This window comes from Ctenocephalides felis, unplaced genomic scaffold (assembly GCF_003426905.1).
Source record: "Ctenocephalides felis isolate EL2017-DRISC unplaced genomic scaffold, ASM342690v1 CF-g0.4_SCAFFOLD_01604, whole genome shotgun sequence".
In the NCBI taxonomy this organism is placed as follows: Eukaryota; Metazoa; Arthropoda; class Insecta; order Siphonaptera; family Pulicidae; genus Ctenocephalides; species Ctenocephalides felis.
In genome coordinates, this window is record NW_020537758.1 from 24,930,692 (window position 1) to 24,947,082 (window position 16,391).

Sequence of the window (16,391 nt, forward strand, 5' to 3'; positions counted from 1 at the left end):
GTATTAAGAATAAATGTAATTTATTTATGTTTAAAGTTTTCTTTTACTGGCTGAGCTACGTCCATGGGCGACAGGTTGAGTAAAATAGTCAGATGTGTACCCGAGAGAACAAGGTGCGTCCGCGGCATTTCATTGTTCGCATCTTCGGCGCGCGTAACGCGAGCGCGTGGCACAAAAACCAGAAGGACCCCGTCTCGATCATAATATGAGATTCCATACATTATTTTACTCAAATTTTATAATAGGATCATAAATAAATGATGAAATCATAATTAAAAGTTTATTAATAATCAATTGATAAAAATAGGAATAGCAGGGTTCGAATAGCTGAATTGTATTAGGAGTAAGATGATAAATATTGGAACTTGCTGAAATTAAAAGCAGAATGAAGAAAAAATGGAATGAAGCTAGAAGTTAAATAGAATTAAAAATTTAAAAAAGAGCAAGAATTAAAGAAAATCAGAAAAAGAAAAATTAAGAAGAAAATATAGAATAGGGTACATAAATAGATTGAAAATTATAAGATAGTATAATTGCTAAGATAGTATAATTGCGTTCAAAATTGAGAATGCCATGTTACTTGATTTTCTAATTTTTGAAAACTTGGCATCGTCAGATATTACTAATAATCCTAAGTCTTGGGGAGGCGTACATCAATTATCTGAGGTTTAATAGGAGGGTTATCAAAAAATTATAGATATACATGTATATATATATATATATATATATATATAATGTGGATGCTGGGAAGGTTATTTTCTGAATTAAAAAAACACTTTTTTTTTCAAAAAAGAAAATACTAATTCATCTAGTTACTAAAAGTACATGTAATGTTTGGTCGAGGTGGAGGTTTTTTTTAAATATCACAAAGAGTGAAGAAGGATGCCAAAAATCTTTAAAAAGAGATCATGTGACCGACCAGGTTCACTGGTTAGAGCAGTAATATATTTAAAGATTGGTAATCATTATACTTTTCTAACCCTAATATTTACAATCCAGTTCACTGGTTAAAGCAGAAATTTATTCTAGGAGTCATATAAGCCGATTTCAGACTTAGAAAAATCATTCTTGATAAAATGTGTTTAAATATATAAATAAATTTAATAATATAATATTATTCAACTATATATAGTTCCGTATTTTTGCAAAACATAACAAAATTACATTTTTTTAAATAAGTTATCACTACTATTATCACATGATTAGTGATCCAGTTTAGTTATTTTATTAAATAACTAAATATTAATATGAAGTTTTTGAACATATAGAATATATATTTAGTTTGAATTTAAGTAAGGTGACCATATTTTTCGAATGAAATCCGGGACAGATCATAATCTGTGTGAGAGCAGGAGGGATGATTTGAGCTAAAAATTTATGTGCACATTTTTTCGGTTCAAATTTTCTAGTTGAAATAAATTTAAAAAAATATTGTCAATCAAAACATTTTTAAAAATCCGCGATAATTCGGGACAAAACATCTAAAACCGGGACAAATATTGCATTTAGAACAAGCCGGAACGCAAGGCAGAAGATCGAAACTGTCCCGGCCAATCCGAGGCGTATGATCACCTTAATTTAAGTGACTTTACACTTTTTCGAACTAAATATTTTTTATTATACAAATTATATAATTTTTAATTTTGCTATAAAAATTTTATTGTGAATTTATTGTTAGTATATAAATCGTTCAGAACGAGTTAAATTGTTTTCTTTTAATTAAAATTTTTATTAACGGTTGAGAAAAAAACATCCTTCAGCTGCAACTTTATTCTTCGGGCGCATGTGACAAGTCGAAAGAAATTTACTCCGGGTCTCCAATCTCTGGCCGGGGGCCATAAAATTAATAAAATACTCGCGTGCCTGCCATTTGTAGATTTATCATCGATTACGATCTCATGAAATCCCAAAGATCTTTCGGACCCGAAAACATTGGGACCGTTGACTACGATTAAAGATACCGTTTTAAAGATTTCGAAACCAGATTAGTTTGCAGTCGCGATTAATGTTGTGGTAGGTAAAGTGCAGTTAGGATTTTAATTATTTGCAACTTTGCCTTTGATGAAATATTTTATATATAAGTAGACATATAATATCTGAATATGTTTTCATATTGCTAGCAATACCTTTGCAAGCAGGTAATGAAACTATTGTTTATTGCGGTTTGGGTAAATGGTAAATATATACAAGTTCTAACATTGCACAATAACTATTTATACTAAAGTTAATAAAGAATTAGTGATACATCGTAGCTTTTCAAAACATGTGATTTTCTTCATTGCTTTCTCCTGAGCTTTCTTTATCAATTTGATTCCCTAAACCATATGTCCATTCCATATGGGATCATTTGGGTGCTGTTCTCTTAGAATATCTCATTCTCAAAAAGCTTTCACTTTCGAAGACATAATGCATTCGCTTTGAGAAAATTGCGTATGTCAGGAATTATCAATTTCGTTTCAGTTCATGTGTTGACAAAACCGCAGTTAAAATTACGCCAAAACCGATAGCCTGTTGACATTTGGCCGAGTTCGAAAAAAAAGCAGAAGTTCTTTCTTGACAGAAGAATTGTCAAGTTAAGATATGTGAAGATTGTAGACAGGGAGCCGTAAATTGAACCTTGATATTTAAATTTATAATCGATAAATCATTTTAAATATAATAATACAATCTTGGGCAAATATACGAGACTTTATTGTTTGGTAATTGCTAATGTTAACTAAAGTAAGAAATTGTCTTCTTAGAAAAAATTATAAACATCTAGTTCATAATGTATATAATGTAGAACCCTTTATATTATAAAGGGTTGCCTTCTAGAAAGACATCGTTAAAATGATTTTCCAAAGACCGATACAAAAATCCGTCTTAAGTGAAAAGGCCAATTGTGCAAGATAAGCAATATATTTTTTAAAATACATAAAGAAATGGTATTAAGCATGGTTAATAATCCTTTCCAATGAATATTTTTTTCATCAGTGCTCTTAAGAATCTGTCGCATTTTTCTTAAATCGTGTTTCACTTTTCGGACATATCAAATCAGCCTGTGGCTCGTTTCGACCGAAAGACATGTATTATTAATATATTATTTATGCTCGGCGTATTATATGGGATCGCCACTCATCTGCATTCATTCGAGTAAAAATCGAGTGACCCTGCAGAACACATTTGTTCGGCGATAATGAATGTGTTGTTCGACTGACATGCATTTGCAGACTCGTGTTTGCATAATAATAAAAGTATATTGCCTAAGAGAGGGCAAAAGAAGACGAAAATCCTACAAATCAAGGTTAAATTTAATAAAACAAATTACGAATAAGTCTAGGTACATTAAGGCTCTTTCATATCTATTCAATAATTCAGTATTTTCAATAGTTCAATAATACATTCTGCTCAAGATTTGACCACCCTTGTCTGTGTAACCAACCCATAATCGGACTAATAAAATAGGACTAATAATAATATATAGATAGCTGATAGTCAATCCGAACATATTATAAGAAGTGGTTTAATTATAAAAAATTAAGTTGGGCAATACGTACCAATGGAAAACAGACAAGTCAATTTTACTAAAACATAATTTATTCTTAAATTTCAAAATAAAACCAATTAAAGTTCTTTCCAGATCTAACCAAGACAACAAGGTCGTACCTTTTAATTAAGAATCATTAGATTTTTATAGGGTCTTCGGCTTACAAAATATCTGTCATTATTTTTGGGTGATCGAATATTGACCGCGTTCCTGCACACATTTAACGGAGTCATAAAGTACAAAATTATCATTCGATTTAATATATTGTCCAATAATTATATATTAAAATATCAATCTGGCTTCGATTTACTGTGATTCGGCCGTCGGGCGATTTGGGAGGTCGTCGTTTAAACCGCAATGAATTGCCGTTAATTTCGGTCCAACCGAGTGATTTTTTTGCGGTCGAATCTGTCGTCAAATCCTTCGCCGATCGTTAAAACCAAATATGCCGTTTAAATTACGGTGATAGAAGCACTTAAAAATAAAGAATGTAAAATTTGTTACTTCTGGGGATTCATGCTTCGCGAAAATTAATTAAAATTAATATATTTTCGTCACTTTAATGTTTCCTGCTTTTGCGAAGTATACTTAATTGACAATTTAAGCATAAGATTGAAAAAAAAACAGGTATATGAATATAAATGTAATTTTATTTAAAGGATGATTTATTAGTTGTACATATTGCCAGAAAAATTTAAAATAAGGCCAAGATTTGGCCACCCCCCTTCTAACCGGGCCAAAGCCTATCTGAGTAACCATGCAAATTTTGTTTACTAGAATATTAATTTTAAAATGCTACATATTCTCTATCAAATTATATGTAGTTCAATAACCTCAGCCAAAAAATGTAAGTGATTTTCTAAAATGTGTTAATATCGTTAACATATGTTTCAGCCATAAGCGCCAGTTTGAATCAGTCATTACCAAATTCGCAGAAAACTCACCACAAAATACTAAACAAAATGGATAATACGATCATAAGTTCTGTTATTTGAACATATAAAATTTTATATCAACCATAAACTAAAACATTTGATAATGTAACATTAGGAGCAAGTGCAAAATCCAACAGCTAAACCTTATAATATAAAGCTATATATGGTTCAGACCCATATAATAAAAATATTAAAGAGGATGCAATATCAATAAATATTGATTACAGACCACAGCAGGTATGCACACACTTTCTTCAACGGACAACCCCTTTATCTAAAATAATTAAGTATCGAAAAAAAGTTGAAGAAAAAAATGTTTCACTGTTAGATGATTTCGGTGTTTGTTCTTTCGAGATGATTTCGGCACGCGCATGGATATTTGGAAATAAATAGACAGAGAGCAGATACCAAAGAAATAAAATAAAAATTGTACGAAAAATACTATTTTTATGATTTTTCGTAAAAGTAACCATAATTGTAGTAGCAATCACTTGGCTAAATGTGATAAGATAGGGCAGTGTACAAAGGTCCAATTTTACTTTCAGTAATTAAACTGTGCAACCAAATGAAATACATCACAATACATAACACCATATAACCACAATCTAGTATTTTGTCAAAAATATTCTTAAGCACAGTAAAAGTTTTTTCTGTTACCATTTTCTTATTGCTCAAACCTTCGCCAATGTAAACGTTTAGGTGATCCTTCTTTAGCCAAACCATACTCAAAGAAAACACAAAATCCATAACCCAAAATTACCAATGAAAAAAAATACTTTTGTCATGAATATTGAATACATGTTGTCATGAATATGTATACACGGCCGTTTACATAAAATTATCGAGTTAATTGGTTTTAGTATTTTTATTAATGTTTTTATATGTGCTTTAATAATATTAGTTTCAAAAATTGAAAATTATTACCTATACCAATACTGTTGATGCAAATTTTCCACAAGCTCGTTACAAAGTTTATTAGAGAAGCAAGAACATCCAATATGCTGTGTAAAAAATTGATAAAAAAGGTCAGGTATATATAAAAATAGGAGTTTATTGATCGCTAAATCGATTCCAGACGTTCCAAGCCGGGTTAATGGACCTTTCATAATCATCTGTTGCGACAATCGAAAAATTTGGTAAAAGCCAAAAAATATACTGCTAAAGCCTTTATGTTATTAGTGAATAGTAAATTTAAATTTACTAGTACTTAACGACAATCCTTTTGAAGGTGTGAAAATTTAAGGCTGTTATGCACATAGTTATCAGACCTTCATAAAAAAAATCAAGAATAATTAGAATGATTACAAAATTGTAACATATATTATTTATAAAACAAATGTATGAGTTTCAAGTCAATTAATTATTGATATAATGCATGTTGTCCCATGTTCAAATTCGTAAATATATTCAAGTCATCTGTTTCCAGCTTACACGAATTACAAATTATTAACATTAATCCCCGTTGCAGAATACAAAAATCAAAGAAATACAACAAACTTTTCGAAGAAATAATGTTAATTTTATGAGCAGCTGGTAGACATTTTATCGCAAGGAGACTCAAAAATAAAATATGACAAATAGATATAATGTATACGGAGGTATTGGATAGATCTATATCGAAATAGATGGTAGTACAATTAGAAATAAAAAACTTCGAATGAGTAAAATATAAGTTAAAATATTTTCTGTTGGGTGGTCCTTTAGCACCCATCTGCCCAAAAAAACACAGATTCCATTGGTGAAAATGTTAAATATAAAAGAACATTGTGAATTTAATGAACATGCATCGACATTTATCTGATTGCTAAAATTATCATATCTCAAACCCAGCAATATTTTAAAACTCATAAAATATCATTGTACCATCAAAGATTCAACGTTAATTCAGTCAACTTTTAGATTAAGGTAGGCAATAAAATACATTCTCTAGATATCTTTTTCTGTTATATTGACGAAAATTATTTACAATGCACTTTAATAATGTTGGCAAATTACATGCTCTATTAATATAATGAAATGTATATGAGAAATGCGTTTTTTACCTGTGCATCTGGTGGAACAGCAGGTGAGTGCCACGTGGACTTCTCGCACCCAAGGAGTCTCTGAATCAACTTATGGAGGAATGAAGAAATATGTATTATTATAAATAATTAAGCATGTAATCATACTAAATAATATAATTATTTTAAACCATAATAGAATGAAAAATATTATTTTGCATACATGAATGTGCGAGGCATTGCATTCATAACTTGCAATTTTAAAGAAATATTGAATTATTTTAACCTTAATTAAGTTAATACTTTAACTTATCAAATACATTATTAACTTCACGAAAGAGAAAGTTATGTTTGCGCATGAAAATCCGTCGTGCTGATTCAAGATTTTCAAATCAATCGGCATATTTTCAAAATTTAATAATCGTTTGAAAGATATCTGGTAAAAATCGTTAAAATTTGTCGATCGTTTTATATTATTACGATTAATCGCTATTGATTGTGGTACAAAAAATTATCTATAAAATTCTGTAACAATACTAATACCTTAAGTCCATTTATTTCCGTATCAACAGTCAATTATGCTGCCGTTAAAAATATTAACTGTCTGGTCCATTGACTAAGTCAGGGTCAATAAATTACATTTTTTTTATTTTCACAAAAAAATCTAGATGTCCAGATATGCGGTTTCTTTGGCAGTATTCTACATTTGGCATATGTGCTATGCGCTTTTTTGCGATGGTCATTTGGTTTGAAGTGGCTATAATTTAAAGGTTTTTTTCTATTCGGAGGTGGAATAATCCTAGAATCATTAAAAGGAAAAAGGCATTTGATACAAGGGATAGAAATGACTTTAAATGTTGTTGGTGTTAATACAGGGTGAAGGATACTTGGCCTTCGAGAACATTCAATTTAATTTACTTAAACATGGCAGTTTAATATTTTACAAACTTTACAATTACAAATAAAAATTAAATATTCTGAAAATATTTGGTATTTATTAAATATAAATAGGTAGTTTCATCCTTCAATTTTAAGTAAAAAAATTTGAAATAATTTTTTCTATTAATTCACTTGGCCTAAACTTATGGCTCGATTAACGTTTGTTTTATTTTATAGAACATGGCAATGAACTCTATACAAAAAAACGGCGGTTATACTTTTTCCACAAAGAAGTTCCAGCTGTCCAGCACAAGAATAAGTGTCTAGTAAAAAGCAGTGAATTTACATCCATTAATAAATATTTATGGAGCGTCCGCCATAGAACAAAACTGCGGGCTATGTCGTTCATAGACTTTGTAGCGAAACATACGGGCATTCCCAGGTGAATCCTGGATTTTTCTAATGTGATGACATTAACGGACATAGAGCTAGTACAGTCGATTAAAATGATATTTTAATAATAATTAGATAAAGCATTTTTGTTAAAAATGCAAACATAAACGCCATTCAATATTTGGAACAAAAGTCCGTTTGTACATAAATTTTAAAAATCTTTATATATTAACTCCTATAACAATCAACAAATATTGTTAAAGTATTGATAAATAATGCTAAATCTTATTGTAATCACCCCAAATATACAATAACCATTTTCTACACAAATTGACCAACCTTTCCTAATATTTCATATATCATCTTTGCAAATCGAATGCTGCCAACTCTTTAAATCATTTGTTCCTGATTACAAAAACATTGTCAATGTTCATGTAAATTTAGTTAACGTAATATTTTTATTATTAGTTTATGTATTATAGAACATTATAATACATAAACATAATACATTATGTATTATAGAACATAAAATATAATTATAAGATGAAAATAAGGAGCAGTACGATGATTGATGATGTTAATACATTTAAATGACAATGCTATTATAACCACAGATTTTAATTTTAAGTTCAATTCGTAAAACTGCTTTAAATGGCTCTTTTATTAAATATATATAGAAAACTTTTTAATTTGCGATTCTATAACCAAATATTTCAAAGAGTATATACTTCAAAATTTTTATTCCAAGTTCATTCGAACAAACTAAGCGAAAGCTTTCAGTTAATTAAATCAATTTATTTATTAGTTGTCGAAGTGTTATCAAAAATTCAAGATGTGACGACGTTTTAATTAAAATTTGCATTAAATCCGATATAATAAACGATTGGTGATTAAAATTGATTGCTTTCAATATCATAAATACCTTTTATAAAGTGAAATATAAAAATCTTAAGTAAATAAGAAAATATAAATTTCTACATGGGCAAGTAACTGTAAAAAAATTCATATGATAAAATATGAAAATGAATATGAATATATATGTATATATACATATACATTTTTATATTTTTATATATTTTTTATACGTTTCTATCAATGACTACAATGTTTATTGTAATTTATATGACTGAACATATCAATTTTCACTTAAAAATATAAATAAAAAATATGTTTTGAAATTGGCAAAGGAAAATCTCTCACATTATTCTTCCCAGAATCTAGTTAGAGTTCAACACGGCTCACGGACCTGTCCTAGGGTAGTACTACCCTACCCATAATTATAAGATAATGAGATATTAGAATCAAATTAATGTGATAAAATCTTACAAAATAGAATAGAAGTTCATAAAAATTCAAGGCGTGTTTGAAAGACATTGGCACATTTCCACAATGTGAAATTATATTAATATGTTTATTGATTTTATTTATACGATATTTATTTTCAGAATAGTTAGTTTCATATACTACTAGTTTCTGTGACAGATTATTGTCAGGCACGAGAAAAATGAAAGTTTTCAACAAGAAATGACAAGAGATTCGTCAAGGCGACGATATATTATCCGCGCCCCAGTTCACCGCATTTGTATGCAAACTTGGTGCCAAAGAACAATTAATTTTTATTTGCAGAAAAGATCGCTCGTTCGGCAATTTGAACAATTGCAAATTTTAAAAATACAACATGTGTGGCAGCTTTTAATAATATTGATTTTGCCAAGATAACATGCATAACAACGTAAACGTTACGTACATTGCACATTTTTATATTTGAGTAATTGTATTATTCAATTAAATCATCGATGATCGCAGGAATTGAAAGTTGTCTTTGCAAATATTGACATAAGTTTGACAATCAAGTTCATTAAAATATTTACGTAATTGCATGTATTTCGTAGAACAAGTGGCGTTTGAGATAAATAAAGTGCTGGATCAAATTGATAGAAAAATCTTGAAAACGTACGTTGTATAGTTTTGAATTAGTGCTAGAAGTTCAATTATTGTAATATAGTTATATATTATTATATAGTATATAAGTATATTGTTTAAACATACAGTCATTATTACTTAGCTTTTACCACCTATGAACAAATGTTTTAACAATTCATTACAAAGAACTGAGTCGGCCGGTTTTTAACTAAAATTAATCTTCACGACTCGTAACTGACGTATTTCAAATACTTTCTGAATTTTTGAAATTTTGCATTTATCCGATAAATATAAAGAAACGTGTAAAACTGATCAACCCGTCTGATGCGAAGGAATCTTAAATTATTCAAATAGGCAGCCATTTTTTTAAAAAAAAAATCGACGAAAATCAATTTTTGGCTCACGCCTACATACTTATTTCAATTCCGAGGATGAACATAAAAAATGTAACCTTAGCAAATTGGATTTGCTGTGGGAAACTGAAACATATACCTCGAAGAGTTAAACATTAGTTATTTTAATTTGAGTGGTAAAAAATGTCAACCAATTATAAAAAATTATCCCGCATTATAAAACGACACAAAATATACAGATTACGCAATAACTGTCATACCACCTTTATAGGGGCATGTAGTTCGAAAATTTATAAAACCAAACGGTTCCCATCATGAACCCCTGAGAACAGGATTTTAATTTCGTGTTTGACGACCGTACTCTGGTTTTTCATTAAATTGATGATAATGACCAGTACGTAATTGATAAAGGATGCCAATGCATAATTTCAAATATGTAAATTGTTATATATCGTTGAGGATATATACACTAAATTATAATACATACATTGAAATGTTTAAAACTGAGCAACATATCTACTGATATAACAATACATATACCCAATATTACATTCAAACATTTAAATACATAGTCATTTACATATTAACATTTGCTACTTATTTAACTTGGTTACAATACATCTGATCACATATTTAGCTCAAAATATTCTATAAATATGATAAAAAAAATCTAAAGAGGTAATTAACAAGTTCTTATTACCAGGCCTTATTACGAAAAACTCGAAAATATAACAGGACTATAAAAGTAAAATGATATAAACGAGACTAAGAGTTATCTACTTTTTATCTTCTTCGACAAAGCCTGAATGATTTACCAGTGGTCCCTTTTTACCGAAGACAGGTGTTAAGAGAAACGTGATGAGGTTCCTGGTGTAAAACCTGTTAATGGTTATTGTACATCTTCAAAATAGTTTTGAAAATAGTAACTTTAGTATTTAATTAAACAAGTTGTATGAAAATAATAATTTTAATCACCAAATTTACATTAGTGTTGGCTCAACCTGGAAAAATTTGAATACAACGAAGTTTTGAAGTTATGCAAAACAACTCATGAGTGCATTGTACATCTCAAAATAGTACAAAGTGAATTTTTATTTAATTTAATAACGTTTTAAATGATTCATATTTATTTGGTACATTTTTTGTTTAGTTATACCTAGTAGACACGCCGCAGGGTGTTGCTACTATCTTCTGGTTTATATTATAAGATAATTATTGTTAGCAATCTCTGCTTAATGTTAATGCCCATGTAAAACAGATTGCAGAATAAATTAAATATAAAAAAAAAATTATGTTTGGTATAATGTTGAAATATATACGAAAAAAATTGTTATGCTTTTAATTGCAATTTGTCATATGAGGGCATTTAATAATTATTTTGATGTTATTATATGGCTTTTGAATGGAAGACATCCCAGTAGTTGTTCAACCCAGTTGTGACTAATTGACCATACTCGAAGTATTTGTAGACATTTTTAATGATTTTATATTCAGCTACACCCACGAGAGGCTAATTTTCACTTGAGATCATATCTTAGATCTATAACCTCAAATGGAAATTTGAGATTTGTGGCGGGAATCAAATCCGATTAAATTACGCCGAACATCCAAACTGATTACGCCGCCGCTAGGCCGAGTTATATAAGGAATAATTAAAAAAAAAATAGTTTGAACAGAGTCTTAGCTCTCATTTTTCTGATAACTTAAAACAGAACCATATAAATTAATTTACCAGCCACACGATCCATAAATAATTATTATCTACAATATTGACTGTCTAAAAATGTTCGCATCGATGTCCATAATTTACATATTATCTGGCACCTTGGCTTAATAAATATAAGGATTTATGACATTTAGCTTTGGACAAGTTAATTGACGTAAATAAATGATAGTACATTAAAGTATATGTATGATATCCTCCTACATTTAATTTAATTGGATTAGCATTTGCAATGTATCGACAGCGATATTTATTTATAACTGTTCGCAGTCGCAAAAAATAACAAATTATTCCTCTTGATATTGACGCGGCACTCTTTTAAATTACTTGTATGACATAAATCAAGTAATGAAGACATTACAGTTGAATAATATTGAACATTTTTGATAAAATAAATTTTGAATAATATCGAAAGCAACGGAATTGAATATATTTTTAATGGTAATGAGTAAATGATATCTGGAAGATGAATGATGCATTAATTAAGACTAACTAATTTTGATATTGAAATATTTGATAAAGGCCATCAAACACTGCTTCAATGTGAAGTTTTCATCATAATTTTATGTCATCACCATTTGTAACTTTCGGTTACCTTCGAAAACAATTTTCTTAATAAAGTGAAACTGTCTGTCCAAACGATGAATTAAGTAAAAATTCCCAAAAAATCGATTTATTTAATATATATATATATATATATATATATATATATTAAAAAGACTTAATTATTTTATGAAACAGTTAATATTAACATTTTTTAAGTAATCAAGATCAAAATTAATATACCTTTCCCAGAACAGTAAGTAATAATTCACAACTTACACCAATCGTATCTATATTAAAAAAAACTTTACAACTTTAATAAGATTTATACAGTACATGTATATACTGAAAGTATATTAAAATTGATATTTATATTTATTTGATTAAAAAACTAAGTTTAAAATTTGAATATTAAAAAAGAATAATTTATAAATGTCTATCAACTTATTACGAAACTTAAATAATAAATAAATAAATATTCTGTTCGATATTCTGTTGCATCACTGTAAATATTTACGTAAAATATTTATATATTTGATTTGATCAACTGATTCATATTTCTTCCTATTAACGAACAATATATTCATAATAAATTATTAACGCGTCCATAGGCGATGTTATAGGTCAAAACAAAACCTTTACAGAAGGGTCTTATGTAATGGATTGCATTTACAAATTGATTGTAGTGCTATTGTATGTTTTTGTTCCGATTTTCCACATTAATTTAATTGTTATCAAATAAATCAATCATAAAATAACACGACAATGTACAGAATACATAGTATTTATTAATGAAAATTACTTATAATGAAATTGATGTCACGGAAAAGAAATGAAGGTCTATAGGGTATCTGTTGATACTATCAGAGTTTGAAACAATTATAGCTTCTTCAATCATTTTTATTTGTCATAAATATTTATACAACTATATATATATATATATATATATATATATATATATATAGCATACAGACGTAATGATACATAATAGAATAAAAACTTATATTAAATGCTATTTTTATAATACGTGTATCGCATCAATTATATTAATTGCTAAATCTATCTTCTCGAAAAAGAGATTTACGACAAAAAAAACGACTTACTACTGTGTACGTAACTGAAGCTAAACATTCAGATACCCCGTACAAATGAATCGAACAAAAAATCGTGCAAAAATCATTTAATGAAATCACGCAAAAACAGGTTTTACTGTTTTGATTGAAGGAAGAATTGCCTCAAAGGTTCCATCGCGCGATCTATAAGGAACAACTCGCCGATCTGCACATGTAAATTATTTTTATGGAAAAAATGACAATAAAAATGTAAAATCACGTACCTCATTAGGCAATGTCCGCAGTGTTTCAAAATGAGATCGATTTATTAACGAATCCGGCTCTTATCTGCACCAGATTATAATTTGTTAAGATATTTTATTGGTTCTTATTGCACGGGAGAGATTACCTTGCAGTACATATAATTGCGTTGCATCCGAAAATTTATATATATATATATATATATATATATATATAAATATATAAATAAATAATACTCTACAGCAACCCTGTTAGTGAAAAAAATAAAGAATATATAAACGCCATCACGCCTCGAAGGTTAGATTATGACTGTATCACAATTACATATTTACTTTTGCATTGCACCCTCTATGATTCTGATCCCAAAACTATTTTGATTAGATAACAATAGTTGAAATTTAATATCATCTGGTAACAATTCATAGTTTTTGACACATTTTCGAACCTATATAACGGGACCAAGAACCGTAGTCAAACTATTCTGTTTTCGGAGCTCTTGGCAGACAATTCAATCGGGTGAGTCTTTTGAAGATAATCCATATTATATAATAACTTCATATATTCAGTTTTCGAATACTTGGCATGGTATTTTTGTTTTGATTGATTCTATTTGATTTGATTTACTGTTCAATTGTAAATGAAAGAAATCAAATAAATCACAGTAAATACTTGCCGCTTTTATTTTAAACGATTTATATTACTTTTTATATTTTATTATATCCTTGCTGAGGAGTTGCCTTAGTATTTTTGTTGTAAATATATTTTAATTTCACCATCCGAATTAACATAAATAATCTAATGCAATTATGAATGACATTTCTTTAACATTGTAAAAATATTTTATTTACACATTTCGTTTACAACTGACTCGTATTTATTTTATATTTACTAATGTTCTTGTTTAATTTGTTTCAGATTCCATATAATGTTTTGCACAGTGGCGGATGACTTTGGGGATTTATTGTGCATTTTTTTAACATTTTATTATTTTTACAATTTGTAATTAAGTTTTAATTTTTTTATTGCTATGAGTTATTTATGTCCATGATTCACTTTTTGTTTATCCGAGAACTTATTCGTAATTTTAATATCGTTTTAAACGATTTGTAAAACCTAGTTTGCGCATTTAAATGTGTTTCTGTCGCCTACCCCCCACGGCAGATTCAAGTAGTTCGCGTTTCGGTATCAAATTAATTTAATATATTAATTTTTGTTTCATTCAGTGTATGGATTCTTGCGTTGTTTTTCCCAGAAGCAACGCAACCCCATGCACTTTAATTTACAATTAGTACTATATGTACGTATTGTGTACTTTGTTTAAATCTTTGGAATTATTTTATTTTTATTACGTGATGTATGGATGTAAATAACTCGTCTAAAACTCTCAGAAATTTATTTATAAAATAACTCAGGTTTATTTTGGCTGGTGTCTCTGTTGTAATGTAATCAACATAATTTATCAAATGAATTTAAAATTTTTGTGATTGCACAATGAATTTCCTTGAACGGAGAAATATTGAGAACGTGGTGCTTGAAATTAAAAAACATACGTATGTTTATACAAAACACTAAATTATATACAAAATTAATAAAATATTTTTATTAAGGAGACGATGAGTGATACCACTGGAATAAAAACCAAGATCTACTTCTACAACCGACAACAGAAGATGAAGGGCACTTGAATGAATACCAGCAGGCTACCAAATTGTATTTATAAGTCATTTTCTATTTCATTTTCTCAAATCAATTTTTGTTTCAGGGTTGCAGAGTTAATTTTTTTTCCGGTTGCCAAGCACCAGGAGCGCCAAATGACCGCCAGGAGGTTGCAACGGATTGAAAGGGTTAAGAGCACCCTTTCTTGAGTTCAATGACATATCTCAATATGGATGTGTGCAGGTTTTTTTGTACTTATAAGTTAATATTAAGTAGTTAGACCTTACTTATTTATAACTAAATTATATAAAATTTTCACATCAATATTGCCGGGGCCCCGTTTATATGTTCATTTCTATTTTAGGGACATTTGTGTGTTTTCTTATCCCATTACAGGTGTCTCAAAAAGAAGTGCCTACTCAAAACATACTACGACCACCAAAAGACCACTACCGAATCGAACAACATAAACTAGAGGAAAATCAAATGTGAGAATACTTTTTTAGTTATATTGCATTATTCTTACCATTGTATAATTACTCATACTATATTATAGTACTCTTCAGGTTAAGTTCGCAAGAGCGTTCACATATTAAATTTCGGTCGTCCCTTTTTTTGGTTGTTCGCGTAATTTGTTTAGAGCTCAAAAGGGGTGGCGTTGTGAGAGAACCTTTCTTACAATTTTCGCGTTTTTCTTTAAACCTTTAATTAATAAGTCCAAATCACTAAATGATTTATCTTTAAGCTTCATAGGCTGGGAACCTATGAAGTTTTTTCCAGTGTTTACATGATGGATCGAGGGGGGTACATCATGTAAATACTTTTTCTTGTAAATTTACGATCGCAGTTTTAATACTAAAGTATAATGTTTATATTAATTTTTTTCTTTTTCACAAGAGGTTCTTTCGCTTTTAAAAATCGAAATTGTTGGGTTAACATTAGGTCATCTCTCGGAGTTCATTTCGCGTTACGTTTGTGTCAGTTCGGTACAATTATCTTATAAGTTAAGTATAATTAGTTTATAAGTTAGTTTAGGTAGATTAGGGCTGCAAAAATCGATACTTAGTAGTATTTACACCATATCCATTTCCATCTGAAATGTTAGAAACGTAAATATGAATAGAAGTATCTATTTCTGTGGCGACAC